Source organism: Dama dama, chromosome 11 (assembly GCF_033118175.1).
Source record: "Dama dama isolate Ldn47 chromosome 11, ASM3311817v1, whole genome shotgun sequence".
Taxonomy (NCBI): Eukaryota; Metazoa; Chordata; class Mammalia; order Artiodactyla; family Cervidae; genus Dama; species Dama dama.
The window spans coordinates 60,614,287-60,632,444 of NC_083691.1; the positions used below are offsets into that span (position 1 = coordinate 60,614,287).

An 18,158-nucleotide genomic window follows, 5' to 3' on the forward strand; every position below is an offset into this window, starting at 1 on the left:
CCACATACATGTGGATACTACTTACAGGCAGTATCCCAACTTTGTGTTAATCATTCCCTTGCATTTCTTTTAGTTTATTACATAACATACATTCTTTTTTTTTTTTTCAATTATTTTTATTAGTTGGAGGCTAATTACTTCACAACATTGCAAAATACCTTTTTTTTAGCTAGTGTTTTGATAGGTTTTCTTAAAGTCAGGAGCTAAAACAAACACACCTCTTCCTGTTTTTGCAGGTTGTCACTTTTCTAATATAGTCCCTCAACAATAAACCAGGCTTGCATTAAGCCTAACAATTAGCCTGAGTTGAAAACTTAGGGTCTTTGGAGTCTTTTTAAAGCATGCTTCTTATTCTGGATGTGTGTGCCTTTGTAAATTTCCCTATATATACTTCTGATTATCCTAAGTGCCCAAAGTAACTCCCCACCCTCAGCTTTTTCTCCCAGTCCTTAGATGGTCTATTGTATCATAGATCTTAGATGTATCTCAGTTGTAATCTTTTGACCCAAACACTTGTGGATTGTTGGCTTGCCTTATGCTGTTTTAGGGCAATGCTTTCTGCTTTTCTGGCCTGAGTTTCAAGTTAGGCAAAACAGAAATGAGTGCTTTGCTTCAGTTTTCAAGAAACCCCCTGAGAGGCTAGAGTATAGACATAAATAGTAATTTGTGAATGAGGTCTGCTCTGCACCATCCAGTCCATCCTAAATAAAATCAGTCTTGAATATTCATTGGAAGGACTGATGCTGAAGCTGAAACTCCAATACTTTGGCCACCTGATGCGAAGAACTGACTCATTTGAAAAGACCCTGATGCTGAGAAAGATTGAAGACAGGAGCAGAAGGGGACGGCAGAGGATGAAATGGTTGGATGGCATCACTGACTCAATGGACATGAGTTTGAGTAAACTCTCGGAGTTGGTGATGGACAGGGAGGCCTGGCGTGCTGCAGTCCATGGGTCGCGGGGAGTCGGACAGGACTTAGTGACTGAACTGAGCTGAACTGAACTAACGGCACCATCCAGAGACAGGGAGTGAAGTTTCACACTGAGAACAAAGCTGTATTTTTTTTTTCCAAGACAGCTGCCACATCAAGGAGGGATGAGGACTGGGCAAATAAAAATGCCACAAAAGGTCCAGCAGAGGCCAGCGCCGCGCTGGGCCAGTGCTGGTAAAAATTTTCCCGCGCCCTGGCTTAGGTAGTGTAGAAGAGGAGAGCGTTCAGGTTTCTGCCGATCCTATTGACTGAGGTCGTTCTCCTCACCTCATCCTCATAACTACCTCCCTTACCACACATCGGGAGGGTGGAAAGGGACTTATGTGGCGGTCCTGGACTTCCCCCGCTTCCGCATTTGATATAGGGAAGCCGAGGCTGTGGGGCGGGCTCCCACACCTGTACGGACGGTGGTGGCCCGAGAGGGTCAGTTTTAGCGAGGGAAAAGGTATTCCAGGTTTGCTCTTGTAACTACAAGTTTACGGAGCTCTATACAGAGGTCCGACAAGATCAAAGCTGCAGGAGAATGAACAGTGAAGTACAGAGAGTTGGGAGGATCTTGGATTTGACTGATGATGCTTGGCGAGAAGACAAGCTGCCTCATGAGGATGTTGCAATACCACTGAATGAGCTTCCTGAACCTGAACGGGACAAAGGAGGCACCACGGAAGTGGACTGCCTTGGCCTTCCAGTACCTCCATGAGAATGTTCCCCCCATAGGAAACTGACACCTGGCTCCTTGTTCATCTACAGATTTCTTTTTTTTTAATACAGATATAAAACATTTTCTTTCTGTCTCCCAACTTAAATCTTTTAGTGATAGATCAACACTCAAAAAGGTACAACTAATTTTGTGGCAGCAAAATGCAATGTGAAAATGCTCAACCAGGTTGAGAAGCTGATTGTGGTTTCTTAGGGATGCAGAACATCTGGCCCTTTGAACCTAAAGTTCTTTATAACTAGCTTGTGTTTGAACATGATTCATTAAACATTTGCCTTAAAAAAAAAAAAAGCCACAAAGCTTTACAACCAATTGTTTTTGTTAAAATTTTTTCTAGGATTTTTTGAGATATAATTGAGTACTATGTAAGTTATAGCTTAATAGTTTTACTTTCATATGTTGAAATGATTATCAGCATTTTTAGGTAATATCAATAATCTCATATTTTTACAAAAAAATAATTCTTTCCTTGTGATAAGAAATTAGAAACTATTCTCTTAACAACTTTAAAGTATACTATACAGCAGTGTTAACTATAGTCATCAAATTGTATATTACCTCTCCAATACTTATTTATCTTATAACTGGAAGGCTGTACCTTTTGAACAACTTCATCCAATTCCTCCACCTCCTGCTCCCTGCCTGAACCACCAAGAATCTGATGTTTTTGGGTGTTTGTTTCAGTTTTACATATAAGTAAGTTCATACAGTATTTGTCTTTCTCTGACTCATATCACTTAGCAAAATGCCCCACAAAGTCCATCCATGTTGTAAATGCCAGGATTTCCTTATTTCTTTATGGCAGAATAATATTCTATTGTATGTATATTACAAACCACAACTTCTTAATTTATTTATCTGGTGAGAGATACTTAGGTTGTTACCATGCTTTGGCTATTATAAATAATGCTACTATAAACTTGAGGGTGTAGATAATTCTTTGGCATAGTGTTTTTATTTCTTTGGATATACCCAGGAGTAGAAGTGCTAGATCATATGGCAGTTATATTTTTAATTTTTTGAGAAATCACCATACTATTTTCATAGTTGCTATATTAATTTACATTTCCATGAATACTGCACAAGTGTTCCCTTTTCTCCACATCCTCAAGGTTTGTTCCCACATGTATTTTTGGTGGTAGTCATTATAATAAGTGTGAAGTATTATCTCATTCAGGTTTTGATACACAAAACTATACAAAAAAGGTGATGGAATTCCAGCTGCACTATTAAAATCCTAAAAGATGATGCTGTTAAAGTGCTGCATTAAATATGCTAGCAGATTTGGAAAACTCAGTAGTGGTGATAGGACTCGAAAAGGTCAGTTTTGATTTCAGTCCCAAAGAACGGCAATGCCAAAGAATGTTCAACTGTGTATATGCTCGGTTATTCAGTCATGTCTGAATCTTTGTGACCCCATGGACTGTAGCCAGCCAGGCTCCTTTGTCTGTAGGATTTTCCAGGCAAGAATACTGGACTCGGTTGCCATTTTCTACTCCAGGGGATCTTTCTCACTCAGGAATTAAACCCACATCTCTTGCGTCCCCAGCTTGGCAAGCAGATGCTTTACAACTGGCACAACCTAGGAAGCCTGAGAAAGCTCAAAGATCAAACTACCATACAGTTGCACTCATTTCACTTGCTAGCATGGTGATGCTCAAAAACATCTATATGGCTTTGACTATACGGACTTTGTCAGCAAAGTGATATCTCTGCTTTTAAAAACTCTAGGTTTGTCATAGCTTTTCTTCCAAGGAGCAAGCATCTTAATTTCAAGATTGCAGTAACTGTCGAGAGTGATTCTGGAGCCCAAGAAAATAAAATCTGCCACAGTTTCCACGTTTTCCCCACCTATTTGCCATGATCTTAGTTTTTTGAATGTTGAGTTTAAGCCAACATTTTCACTCTCCTCTTTCACCCTCATCAAGGGGCTCTTTAGTTCCTCTTTACTTTGTGCCATTAGAGTGGTATCATCTGCATCTGAGATTGTTAATGTTTCCTCCAGTAGTCTTGACTCCAGCTTTTGATTCATCCAGCCCAGCATTTCGCATGATGTATTCTGCATATAAGTTAAATAAGCAGGGTGACAGTATACAACCTTGATGTACTCCTTTCCCAATTTTGAACCAGTTCATTGTCCCATGTCTGGTTCTAACTTGCTATTTGACCTCCATACAGATTTCTCAGGAGGCACCTACAGTCGTCTGGTGTTTCCATCTCTTTAAGAATTTCCCACCATTTGTTGTGATCCATACACAGTCAAAGGCTTTAGCATAGTCAATGAAAAAGTAGATGTTTTTCTGGAATTCTCTTACTTTTTCTATGATCCAACTGATGTTGATAATTTGATCTCTGGTTCTTCTGTCTTTTCTAAATCCAGCTTGAATATCTGGAAGTTCTTGGCTCACATACTGTTGAAGCCTCGCTTGGAGGATTTTGAGCATTACTTTGCTAGCATGTGCAATGAGGGTAATTGTGTAGTAGTTTGAACACTCTTTGCTACTGGCTTTCTTTGGGATTGGAATGAGAGCTGACCTTTTCCAGTCCTGTGGCCACTGCCGAGTTTTTTAAATTTGCTGGCATATTCAGTGCAGCACTTTCACAGCATCATCTTTTAGGATTGAAATAGCTCAACTGGAATTCCATCACCTCCACTAGCTTTGTTCATAGTGATGCTCCCTAAGGCCCACTTGACTTCTCTCTCCAAGATGTCTAGCTCTAGGTGAGTGATCATACCAATGTGGTTATCTGGGTCGTTAAGATCTCTTTTGTATAGTTCTTCTGTGTATTCTTGCCACCTCTTAATATCTTCTGTTTCTGTTAGGTACATACCATTTCTGTCCTTTATTGTGTTCATCTTTGCATGAAATGTTCCCTTGGTATCTCTAATTTTCTTGAAGAGATCTCTAGTCTTTCCCATTCTATTTTTTTCCCCTGTATTTCTTAGCATTGTTCACTTAGGAAGGGTTTCTTGTCTCTCCTTACTATTCTTTCGAACTCTGTATTGAGATGGGTATATCTTTCCTTTTCTCCTTTGCCTTTTGCTTCTCTTCTTTTCTCAGCTATTTGTAAGGCCTCCTCAGACAACCATTTTGCCTTTTTGCATTTCTTTTTCTTGGGGATGGTTTTGATCACTGCCTCTTGTACAACGTTACAAACTTCTGTCCATAGTTCTTCAGGCACTCTGTCTATCATATCTAATCCTTTGAATCCATTTGTCCCTTCTACTGTATAATTGTAAGGGATTTGATTTAGGTCATACCTGAATGGCCTAGTGACTTTCCCTACTTTCTTCCTTTTAAGTCAATTTGGCAATAAGGAGTTCATGATCTGACCCACAGTCAGCTCCCAGTCTTGTTTTTGTTGAGTGTATAGAGCTTCTCCATCTTTGGTTGTAAAGAATAGAATCAGTCTGATTTCAATATTGACGATCTGGTGATATCCATGTGTAGAGTCATCTCTTGTGTTGTTGGAAGAAGGTGTTTGCTATGACCAGTGCGTTCACTTAGCAAAATTCTGTTAGCCTTTACCCTGCTTCATTTTGTACTCCAAGGCCAAACTTGCCAGGTATCTCTTTTTTAAAATTTATTTATTTTAATTGGAGGCTAATCACTTTACAATAGTGTAGTGGTTTTTGCCATACATTGACATGAATCAGCCATGGGTGTACCTGTGTTCCCCATCCTGAACCCCTGCCAGGTATCTCTTGACTTCCTACTTATTCCAGGTATCTCTTGAATTCCTACTTTTGCATTCCAGTCCCCTATAATGAAAAGGACATCTTTTTTTGGTGTTAGTTCTAGAAGGTCTTGTAGGTCTTCATAGAACCACTCAACTTCAGCTTCTTCAGCATTAGTGGTTGGGCATAGACTTGGATCACTGTGATATTGAATGGTTTGCCTTGGGAATCAATAGAGATCATCCTGTCATTTTTGAGATTGCACCCAAGAACTGCATTTCAGACTCTATTATTGACTGTGATAGCTACTCCATTTCTTCCAAGGGATTCTTGTCCACAGTAGTAGATATAATAATCATCTGAATTAAATCCACCCATTCCGGTCCTTAGTTCACTGATTCCTAAAATGTCAATGTTCATTCTTACTGTCTCTTATTTGACCACTTCCAATTTACTTTGATTCATGGACCTAACATTCCAGGTTCCTATGCAATATTGTTCTCACAGTGTCAGACTTGACTTCCACCACCAGACACATCCACAACTGGCCTTTGTTTTTGCTTTGATTCAGCCTCTTTATTCCTTCTGGGCTATTTCTCCACTCTTTCCTAGTAGCATGTTTGTACATCTACTGACCCAGGGTGTTCATCATAAGCATAGCACTGCATAGCACTGCATTAATATATATATAATATATATATTAATATATAACATTAACCTGTTATCAGACACGTGGTTTGCTGATATTTTTCCCATTGTGTAGGCTGTTTTTTCATTTTGTTGATTGTTTCTTTTGTTCTGTATACATTTTTAAGTTTGATGCTGTCTCAGTTGTTTATTTTGCATTTTCTTGCTTGAGTTTTAGAAGTCATGTTCAAAAAATCATTTCCAAAACACATGTAAAGAAGCATTTTTCCTATATTTTCCTTTAGGAGTTTTAAGGTTTTCAGTCTTACATTTAAGTCTTCATTCCACTCTAAATTAATTTTTGTGAGTGGTGAAATACAGGGGTCTAGTTTTATTCTTTTATATGTTCAGTTCAGTTCAGTTGCTCAGTTGTGTCTGACTCTTTGTGACTCCATGAACCACAGCACACCAGGCCTCCCTGTCCATCACCAACTCCCAGAGTCCACCCAAACCCATGCCCATTGAGTTAGTGATACCATCCAACCATCTCATCTTCTGTCATCCCCTTCTCCTCCTGCCCTCAATCTTTCCCAGCATCAGGGTCTTTTCAAACGAGTCAGCTCTTTGCATCAGGTGGCCAAAGTATTGGAATTTCAGCTTCAACGTGTAAATATCCAATTTTCCAAGCACCATTTATTGATGATACTATGCTTTCTGCATTGATTATTTTTGGTTGCCTTGTCAAATATTAGTTGCTGTATAAACATGGGTTTATTTATGGGTTTTCAATTCTGTTCCATTGTCTGTGCGTCCATTTCTATGCAAGGACTATACTGTTTTGATTACAATAGCATTTTAATATAACCTTAAATCAGGAAGTGTGATGCCTCTCACTTCTCCTTTTTCAGGATTGCTTTGTCTATTCAATGTCTTTCATAGTTCCCTATATGTTTTAGGATTTTGTTTTCCTCTGGTAAAAAAATGCCATTGGAAGCTTAATAGGGATTGCATGAATTCATAGATGGCTTTGGGTATTATGGACCTTTTAACAGTACTCATTCTTCCATTCCATGAACATGGGATACCTTTCCATTTATTCATGTCTTCTCCAGTTTCTTTCATCAGCACCTTAAGTGAGAGATCTTATACCTACTTAAGTTTATTCTTAACTTTTTCTAATTCTTTTTGATACTATAGTAAATGAAATTGTTTATTTCATTTTCAGATAATAGTTGTTAGTGTATAGAAACTCCACAGATTTTCATATGTTGATTTTGTATCCTACAACTTCACTAAATTTATTGATTAGATCTAATAAGGTTTTTTTTGGGGGGGGAGTTATAGGATTAGAAAATCATGTCATCTGCAAGTAGTCAATTTTACTTCTTTTGTTCCAATTCTGATGCCTTTTATTTCTTTTTCTTGTCTGATTTCTCTGGCTAGGACTTCCAATACTTTATTGAGTAGGAATGATGAGAGTTGGCAACCTTGCCTTGTTCCTAGCCTTAGAGGAAAAACTTTCAATTTTTCACCATTGAGTATGATGTAAACTGTGATCTTGTCCTATGTGGCCTACATTATGTTGAGATTTGGTTCTTCTGTACTTAATTTTTGAAGTGGTTTTTATTAAAAAATATTTATTTGGCTGTGTAGGGTCTTTTTAAAACATTTTATTTATTTATTTGGGTGCATCAGGTCTTAACTGTGGCATGCAAGATGGTTGCAGTGCACAGCCTCTCTAGTTGTGGCACATGGACTCAATCGTTATGGCATACAAGCTTAGTTGCTCTGCAGCATGTAGGATCTTAGTTCCCTGATCGGGCTTGAACATGCAGCCTCTGAATTGAAAGGCAGATTCTTAACTCCTGGACCACCAGGGAAGTCCCTATGTAGGGTCTTGGTTGCAGCATGCAAGATCTTTGCATCATGTGATTTCTTTCATTGCAGCACATGGACTCTCTATTTGTGCTGCATGGACTTGGTAGTTCTGGCCCATGGGCTGCAGATTGTGGAGGCTCAGTAGCTGCAGCATGCAGGCTTAGTTGCTCCTTAGTATGTGGGATGTTAGTTCCCTGACCAGAGATCAAACTCATGCCTCCCTGCATTGCAAGGTGGATTCTTAACCACTGAACCACCAGGGAAATCCCTCTAAGAGTTTTTATCATCAACAAATGTTGACTTTTGTCAAATGCTTTTTCTGTATCTCTTTCTATGATTAGTTTTCTATAGTTGTATTAGTGTGATATATCATGTGTATTCTTCTGTGGATGTTGACCCATCTTTGCAGGGTAAATTCCACTTAGTCATGGTCAATGATCCTTATAATGTGCTACTGAATTCAGTTTGCTAGTATTTTATTAAGAATTTTTGCATCCATATTCATCAGGGATATTGGCCTGTAGATTACTTGCAGTGTCCTTTCCTAAGCTTTCGTATCAGGGTTATGCTGGCCTCATAAAGTTAGTTGGAGAATATTGCCTCCTCTTCAATTTTTGGGAAGAATTTGAGATGTATTAGTATTAATTCTTCCTGGTGTGGCTCAGCAGTAAAGAATCCTGCAATGCAGGAAATGCAGGTTTGATCCCTGGGTTGGGAGGATCCCCTGGAGAAGGAAATGGCAACCCACTCCAGCATTCTTGTCTGGAAAATTTCATGGACAGAGATGTCTGGCAGGCTACAGTCCATGGGTTCCCAAAGAGTTGGACACGACTGAGCAACTGAACACACACTTCTTTAAATCCCTGGGAAAATTCATGAGAGAAGCCATCTGGTCTTGGATTTTTCTTCTTTGGGAGATTTTTGATTATTAATTCAATCTATTAGTGATTGGTCTGTTCAGATTTTCTATTCCAGATTCAGTCTTATATTTCATCTTTCTAAGACTTTTTCCATATCAAGGTTTTCCAATTTGTAGGCATATAATTGTTCATAGTAGTTTATAATCTTTTATATTTCAGTTGTGCCAGTTTTGAATGTCTCCTCTTTCATTTATAATTTTGTTGTCTGAGTCTTCTCTTTTATCATTGGTTGGATAATTAAAGTTTTGACAATTTTGTTTATATTTTCAAAGAACCAATTCTTTTGTTAATACTTTCTATTGTTTTTCTCTTCTCTATTTCATTTATTTCTGCTCTTATCTTCATTATTTTCTTCCTTCCCAGGTAACTTCATGGCCTATTGTTTGGGGACCTGAATCAAATACGACTGTACACTGAATTCCCTGGCCAGGTAGGGCCACTCCTTTTGTTCTACAGACAGGGAAGCCACAGGCTAGCTCTGTGTTCAAGTGCCACTTTAAGCAGAGCTGTTGGATAAAATATGCAACTTCCTATCAAAGTTCCCTGGTAAGTTTCCTGGTAGGGTGGGCAAGACTATAAATTAATTTTCCTGTCAAGCTGAGTAGAATAATCAGATCCAAGGTTGGCGAGGGTCTTTGCAAACTTGACTCAGGCCAACCCATGCACCAAGTTTCCTGGCTAAATGGGGCCACTGGACTTGCAGATGATCACCTGTGTTTGCCAGGCTATTGGTGTTGCTGGGTTAATTTTCTACGTGTTCCAGCCAGGATTTCTGGTTTGGAAGGGCTGAAGTGAGAGAGACTATGAATTAGCTCCTTTGTGTGGGCAGCGAGAGGGAACCAGTTCAGTCTGGAAAAGCTCTGTTTGAGGTCTTGACTCAAGCTAACCCTCACCCCAAATTCCCTGGCTGAGTGGTGTGCTCTGTGGAGGATCAGCTCTGCCTACTGTACTCTCTTGTTCAGTGTCATTGGGTTACACAGCTTATCAGGTTTTCCAACCATGCTTTCCCTGTGAGGTGAGGCCAGAGTAGAATCCCAAGATGCAGCCAATAATCCTGGGGGAGCTGGATGTTTACCCTGGGCTCTTTTTTTCCCACTGGAGGAAATGGAGGGGCAGTGGAACCCTCTTGGTGTATTGCTGCCCTTGCCTGGGGCATAGGCAACATGCTAAGCACGTAGCTGCTCCTCTTACTCTGCTTATGCAGTGTCTCAGTCTCTGTGGCGCAGGGGAGTGCTTCAGCCTCACCTCTGTGTTCTAGGATTTTCTCAACAGTGTCTTGCTTATGAATAGTTGTTGGTTCAACTTGTGAAGGGGAATGAAGCCAGGAACAACGCCTGACCTGATCTATGTTGCTGTCTTGGTGACTTCCTACCATTTAAAATTTGTTTTGCCTCAGTGTTTGGTTGGCTGCTATTAACTTTTTGACCTTTCCAGAGTTCTGGAAAAGTTGGTTGTGAATGTTGGGGTTTTTTCAGTGTTTCTCTGGAACATCAAGATCTTGGAGGTATCTAGTAATCATTTTTCTCAAGTGTGTTGTTTTTAAACCTCCCTTTAGCATTGTGGTGGGACAGTTATTAGCTGAGAAGAAACAACTCCTTGAGTCTTTTGTATAACTCAGAGTTTAAAAAGTAGTGTTTTCCTTTGTTTTCAAGAACAGGCTAGTCTATGTCCTATTAGAAGTCCTCCTGTTATATGACCCAGCAATCCCACTTCTGGGCATACACACTGAGGAAACCAGATCTGAAAGAGACACGTGCACCCCAGTGTTCATCGCAGCACTGTTTATAATAGCCAGGACATGGAAGCAACCTAGATGCCCATCAGCAGATGAATGGATAAGGAAGCTGTGGTACATATACACCATGGAATATTACTCAGCCATTAAAAAGAATTCATTTGAACCAGTCCTAATGAGATGGATGAAGCTGGAGCCCCTTATACAGAGTGAAGTAAGCCAGAAAGATAAAGAACATTACAGCATACTAACACATATATATGGAATTTAGAAAGATGGTAACGATAACCCTATAGGCAAAACAGAAAAAGAGACACAGAAATACAGAACAGACTTTTGAACTCTGTGGGAGAATGTGAGGGTGGGATATTTCAAAAGAACAGCATGTATACTATCTATGGTGAAACAGATCACCAGCCCTGGTGGGATGCATGAGACAAGTGCTCGGGCCTGGTGCACTGGGAAGACCCAGAGGAATCGGGTGGAGAGGGAGGTGGGAGGGGGGATCGGGATGGGGAATACGTGTAAATCCATGGCTGATTCATATCAATGTATGACAAAACCCACTGAAATGTTGTGAAGTAATTAGCCTCCAACTAATAAAAAAAAAAAAGAAGTCGTCCTCCTGTTTCAGACACTGCAAGGCACTTCATGTCTCTTAATATTCACAAAAACCTGGTGAGATCAGTGTCTTTATTTTTACAAATGAAGTAGCTACGGAGAGGAAAGTAGCTTATCTAAAGTGGAGATAGGTGATCAGGCTAATGTTAAAACACAGAAATGTCTGAATTTTCAGAACTGTTTAAAAAAAAAAATACCTCCAAACTATCTCAGATTATGATAGGGAAGGTGAGGGATGGAGATTTGCTGTTTAAAAAGTTCTCATTGTGAGAAAAAAAAAAAAGTTCTCATTGTGACTGTAATGTATAGTTTAGGAACCACTGCACTTAACATCTTGGTCTTACAGGAACAGCAGAATGGAGGTGAAATTCAAGGCAGGTCACTTTGTTCCAAATTAGGCCACTAACCAAAATGTCTACATACTGTGAAGGGAGTAAGTAGAGTGACTAACTTGTCTTGGTTTGCTAGGGATTCCCCAATTTTAGTATTGAAAGTCCTGCATGTTGGGAAATGTTAGTCCCAGAGAACCAAGATGGCTAGTCATCCCTACCAGTCATATATTTACAAAATTTAATTATCTGCAATAGCCCTTATTTTTTTTTTTTTTTTTTTGGTTGTGTTGTACAGCCTAAGGATCTTAGTTCCCCAAAGAGGGATCGAACTCATGCATGTCTTGAGTTCATGGCATTTTTTTTTTTTTTTTTTAATTTTGGCCACACCATCTTCATTACTGAATGGGCTTTTCTCTAGTTGCGGCAAGCAGTGGCTACTCACTAGTTGTGTGGCGCTCAGGCTTCTCATTGTGATGGCGTCTCTGCTGTAGAGCGTGGGATCTAGGGCATGTGGGCTCAGAAATTGCAGCTTGCAGGCTCTAGAGCACAGACTCAATAGTTGTGGCGCATGAGCTTAGTGGCTCTATGGCATACGGGATCTTCCCAGATCATGGATCGAACTTGTGTCTTCTGCACTGGCAGGCAGATTCTTTACCACCGAGCCACCAGGGAAGCCTGGGAGTGTGGAGTCTTAACCAGTGGACCACCAGGAAGTCCCTGCAATAGCCTTTTTATAATTTAAAAGTCCTAGTGCTCCTGAAAACTAAAGCACAATAGGGAGGTGGTATTTCTATGTATTCCAGTATAGCTTTGCTATAAGAAGTCCAAATATATCCAGAAACATGCTTTGCTTTTCAATGAATAAGCTATCAGTAGTTCTCACATTCTTACTTCACAGAGCCTTTAGTTTTGGATAAATTTTACAAGGGTGCCCTATCCTTTATTTATCTCCATACCTGCTGTTAAATGATGGGTGCCACTTTTTAACCATTGAGGTCCTAATAACAAAATTTAAAAAAAACATGTAAATTACTTTTATTGCATCCTTAAATAATTACTAATTGAGGTTGTATTCATCTGCTGGCCTCTATGTAACTTACCAGATCTTGGAATCAGATTGAACACTATCAACTCATATCCATACAGAATTTCATATGGTATTTGCTTTTTATCACAGCAACCTTTGAAAACCCAGCTTCAAAAATACATATCTTCTAAAGTTATGTCACATAATCTAATGTTGAAACTGAACAACCCTGGGGTATTAGTGCCAGTGGTTCTGACAAGGTGTCAAGTACTGCTATTTTCCTTGAAAACTTAAAGTGTCCCACAATGCACCTGCGTTCACAGTGCTGCCACAGGGCATCTATGATCAGTTTGGGAACTGTGGTTCCACAGACATTTAATTCTGTCATGCAACCACTGCATGAAAATATTCAAATGAACAGACAACCTTAATGTTCTTTTGACATTTTGTAAGAAGCCTGTAAAATCTCTCTGGAATAATTCCGTGAAACTTATTCAAGTTTAAAGGTATCATCAACATAAATGTTTTGTTCATGACTGTCTTAAAGAATCTGCCTGTGACATTTCTGGTTAGCAGGTCATACTGAAATATCCAGGGCAGTGATCCTAAAGCACTCTTTAAAAAATAATTAATATAAATTGGAGGATAATTACTTTACCATATTGTGGTGGTTTTTTCCCATACATCAACATGAATCAGCCATAAGTGCACGTGTGCCCTATCCTGAAACCCCTTCCCCACCCCATCCCTCTGGGTTGTCCCAGAGCACTGGCAGTGAGTGCCCTGCTTCATGCATAGAGCTTGCCCTGGTCATCTATTTTACAGATGGTAATATACATGTTTCAATTAAAGCACTAGTCTTGCTGGAAACTTGTTAGGGTCAGGTTTGGGCAGAAAAGAGTAAGAAACCACTGGTCTGGTGGACTGTGTTGTTAAAAATATCTCTGAATATCACCATCAGTTTTCTTCCATTAACATCCACTGATGACTTCTGAAAACTGTCATAGGAAGGGCAATTAATATGGTCTTCAGTGGTGCTCAGTCCATTCATAACACTACCAGAGATAGTTCATTATTCTAGATAGTTGTCTGACTTACAAGGTATTTTTTTAAAAATTGATGCATAATTAATGTACAATAAAATACACAGACCTTTGGCTTTCTCTTTGAATGTATTCCTACCTAACTTCTTTCATTTAATGACGTTTTCAGGTATACTTATTGTTTACAATAGTTTATTTCTAATGTTGAGTAGTTTTCCATTGTATGAATCTAAAACTGTATCCATTTTGGTTACAGTTTGGGGCTATAATCAATAAGGCTCCTATTAACACTCTTACATAAGCTTTTCTTATGAACATATTTTTATTTTCTTAGGTAAATACACCTAAGAGTGACACTGTTGAGTTGTATGGTTAGTAAATGTTTAATAAATTGATGAACAGTTTTCCAACACAGTTTTTCCATTTTACACTTCCATCTGCGACGTAGGAGTGTTCCAATGGCTTCACATTCTTGGCAGCATTTGTTGATATTAGTCTTTTTCAGTCATTCTAGTGAATGTGAACTGGTGTATCATTGTAGTTTTAATTTGTATTTCCCAGCAGACCTAAGATGTAGAATACTTAAAAAAAAAAAATTTATTTATTTTTAAATGAAACAAAGATGAATATTTTTAATGATAAAAGGTACAATTCACAAAGATGATATACATCATAAATCATGAGACACCTAACAAGAAAGAAACAAAGATGCATAAAGCAAAAATCAGAATAAATTTAAGGGAAAAGAAAAAATATATATAATCTAATCATAGTGAGACATATTAACATTTCTCTGAGACTATTTTAGCAGGTGTAGAAAAAATAAGAATGGGAGCATCTTGAATGATGTCATTAATAATTTAAATGTATTTCTATTTATATTAATTTATATTAACCTTATATCCTACACAAATATATTTAAAATTTTGTATCTCATATGTTATCAGATGTCCATAGGACATTTAGAAAAACTGGCAAAAAGATAAATATTACTAATTTCAAAAAGTAGCTGTTTTTTTGTGATTCAGTTATACATATACATATATGTTACTTTTGAAATTATTTTCCATTATAGATTATTATAAGATATTGACTATAGTTCCCTGTGCTATACAGTAAACCTTTGTTGCTTATCTATTTTTTTTAATTAGAAATGTAGCACTCTATTCATATTAAGTCAAACAAATGGAATCAAAATGTCATAAATTTTTTAGTTAGGCAAAAATTAGTAAGTTTTTCTAAAATATATACACTATACATATTATATATATGTATACAAAAGTTTCTCTACTACAATTAATAAAGGCTTGATAAAGAACATCAAAAAAAAAAAGAATAACTGGAAAACTAAATGAAATGGGAGCACTAAATATGAAATAGAAAAAGTGAAACAAACTAGATAAAAGATCCTCATACAGTCCAGCTGTTTTTAAACATGGCTGCTCATCAGAAACATATCTGGAGCTCTGGTGAAAAAATAATAACTGAGTATTTGTATTTTTCAAAAAATTCCAAAATAATTCTGATATGCATATGGATTTTAAAAAGTGATTACAGATTTTCTATTAAACACTTGCTTTGGTGATATAGAATTCTATTCTTCAGTTGACCAATCATGATACAATGGTATTAAGTAACAGTTACATAATCACTACAGTCAAAGATGTTTATCAGTTTTCACAGTCAGTAGCCAGACAAAAAATAAAAAGATAATTACAACTGCAAGTCATAATAGGAATATGATTAACCTAACAATATAAAATAATTAATAAAAATTGGGGGGTCAAGCAGAGTGATGTGGTAAATGGAAGTGCATACATGCACATATTTTCATCTACCTAGTCAGTCTATGTCTTTTGGTTGGTGCATTTAATCCATTTACATTTAAGGTAATTGTCAATATGTATGATCCTACTACCATTTTCTTAATTGTTTTAGGTTTATTTTCTGTAGGTAGGTCTTTTCCTTCTCTTGTTTCCTGCCTAGAGAATTTCCTTTAGCATTTGTTGTTGGTGTTCCTTTAGCCTTTGTTGGTTTGGTGGTTGAATTTGCTTAACTATTGCCTGTCTGGAAAGCTTTTGATTTCTCCATCAAATCTGAAGGAGAGTCTTGCTAGAGTATTCTTTGCTATAGGGTCTTTCCTTTCATCACTTTAAATGTATCATGTTATTCCCTGCTGGCTTGTAGTTTCTGTTGAGAAATCAGCTAATAGCTTGATGGGAGTTCCCTTGTATGTTGTCATTTTCCCCTTGCTGCTTTTAATATTTCATCTCTGCCTTTGTTTTTTGTCAGCTTGATTATTATGTGTCTTGGTGTGTTCTTGGGTTTATCCTTATGGGACTCTCGGTGTTTCCTGGAGTTGGCTATTTCCTTTCCCATGTTATGGAAGTTTTCAGCCATTACCTCTTCAAATATTTTCTCAGGTCCTTTCTCTCCTCTCCTTCTGGGACCCCTATAATGTGAATGCTGGTGCATTTAATGTTGTCCCAGAGGTCTCTTAGGTTGTCTTTTTTTGCCCCCTATATTCTGTTCTGCGGCAGTGATTTCCACCAATCTGTCCTCCAGGTCATTTATCCATTCTTCAGCCTCAGTTATTCTGCTATTGATTCCTTCCAGTCTATCATTCACCTCTGTTTGTTTGTTCTTTAGTTCTTCTAGGTCTTTGGTAAACATTTCTTTGCATTTTCTCAAGCTTTGCCTCCATTCTTTTTCTGAGATCCTAAAACATCTTCACTATCATTATTCTGAATTCTCTTTCTGGAAGGTTACTTATGTCCACTTCATTTAGTTGTTTTTCTGGTGTTTTATCTTATCTCTTCATCCAGGACATAACTTTCTGCTTTTTCGTGCTGATTAACTTTCTGTAATGTGGTTTGTTAGTCACTAGGGGACTGTGATTCTTCTTGCTGCTTCTGTCTGCCCTCTAATGGAGGAGGTTAAGAGGCGTATGTAATCTTTCTGATGGGAGGGACTGATAGTGGGAAAAACTAGGTCTTTCTCTGGTAGGCAGGGTCTTGCTCAGTAAAGCTTTAATAGTTGTCTGCTGACTGGTGGGGCTGCAGTCCCTCTCTGGTAGTTTTTTGGTCTGAGGTGACCCAGCTCCATGGTCGGGTTAATGGTGACCTTGAAGAGGGTTTACACCAGGGAGGGACCTTCCCAGACTGCTGCTGCCAGTGCCCCCATCCTGCGGTGAGCCCCTGCCAACCAACACCCCCACAAGAGACCCCCCAATACCAGCAAGTTGTTTTGGTCCAGTCTCCTGTGAGGTCACTGCTTCTTTCCTCTGAGTCTTGGTGAGTGCAAGGTTTTGTTTGTGCCCGCCAAGACTGGAGGTTCTCTTTTCCCCAGTCCTGTGGAAGTCTTGTAATCAAATCCCTCTGGCCCTCAAAGTCAGATTCCCTGGGGATTCCCAGTCCATTTGTCAGGCCCCCAGGGTGGGAAGCCTGACATGTGGTTCAGAACCTTCAAAACAGTGGGAGAATTTCTTTGATATTACTGGTCTCCAGTTTATGGGTCACCCACCCGGCGAGCATGGGATTTGACTTTTATCATGATTGTGCCCCTCTTTCCGTCTTGCTGTGGCTCTAAGGTGTAGAATACTTTTGAATACATTTTAAATTTTGAAAAAGTCCAACTTATCCTTTTGTTTTTTCCCCAACTTATCCTTTTTTTCTTTTTTGGTTAGTGTCTTCTGTGCCCTACCCCCTGAAATCTTTCATCTATTCCAGTGTCAAAGACAGTCTATGTTTCTCCTTGCAAGCTTTTGTCTCTAGGCTTTACATTTAGATTTGATTCACCTGTGTGGGTGTGTAGAAAATAAGGATTGAGGCTCATTCTGTTTCTTATTCAATTGTTCTACCAATATTGTTATACTCTCCTTTTCTGATGTATTAACATGATACTGTGGTCAAAAATTGATTATTTATATTTAGGTCTGTTCCTGGACTCTTGATTTTGTTCCACTGATGTATTAGTTTATTCTTATCCTAATACCAAAGACTTGATCATTGTAGCTTTATAGTAAGTCCTGAATTCAGAAAGAACAAGTTTTCCAATTTGTTATTCTGTTTCAAGCTTGTTTTGGGTATTTTAAGGTCTCTGTACATCTAGATAAACTTTAATTTTTATGTATTTTAATCAATCACTTTGTTCTTTTTCTTTAAAGTCTGATAGAATTTTGATAGGGACTGCATAACAATCGATATTAATCAATATAAGAAGATACCTGAAACAATACCTGAGTTTTCCAATTCATAAACATGATGTCTATCTTTTTATTTAGGTTTACACATTTTTTTCCCTCAGCAATTTGTGTACTACTCAGTGCACAGTCTTTCTATAGATTTATTCCTAGATATGTGATGTTTTTCAAGGCTACTGAAGTATTACTCCTTTAAAACTTGTTTCCACTTAGATCACGAGTATGTCCTTAGGCTTTGAGTTTTGTAAGATCTTGCTAAATTCAAATTTTTTTTTTTTTTGGTAGAGTGCATAAGGTTTTCTATGTAAACAATCTTGTCACTTGAGAATAATGATTCAACTCTTGTGTTTTAACCCTTATGTCTTTTTGTTGACTGACTGCATG

General features: G+C 38.2%; 1 protein-coding gene and 1 pseudogene across 5 annotated transcripts in view; one reads left to right on the forward strand and one right to left on the reverse strand.

Moving 5' to 3' along the window:
* The first annotated feature begins 24 nt into the window (after positions 1 to 24).
* LOC133064867 (anaphase-promoting complex subunit 13-like) lies at positions 25 to 1,778 on the forward strand (annotated as a pseudogene).
* Positions 1,779 to 13,876: 12,098 nt separating this feature from the next.
* GCFC2 (GC-rich sequence DNA-binding factor 2) overlaps positions 13,877 to 18,158 on the reverse strand; it is an 81,081-nt gene continuing 76,799 nt past the window's right edge. For all 5 annotated transcript variants that reach the window (XR_009694750.1, XR_009694753.1, XR_009694752.1 and 2 more), the window contains one exon: positions 13,877 to 14,154. The gene's annotated coding sequence lies outside the window, so the exon portion shown is untranslated. The remainder of the gene's footprint in view (positions 14,155 to 18,158) is intronic.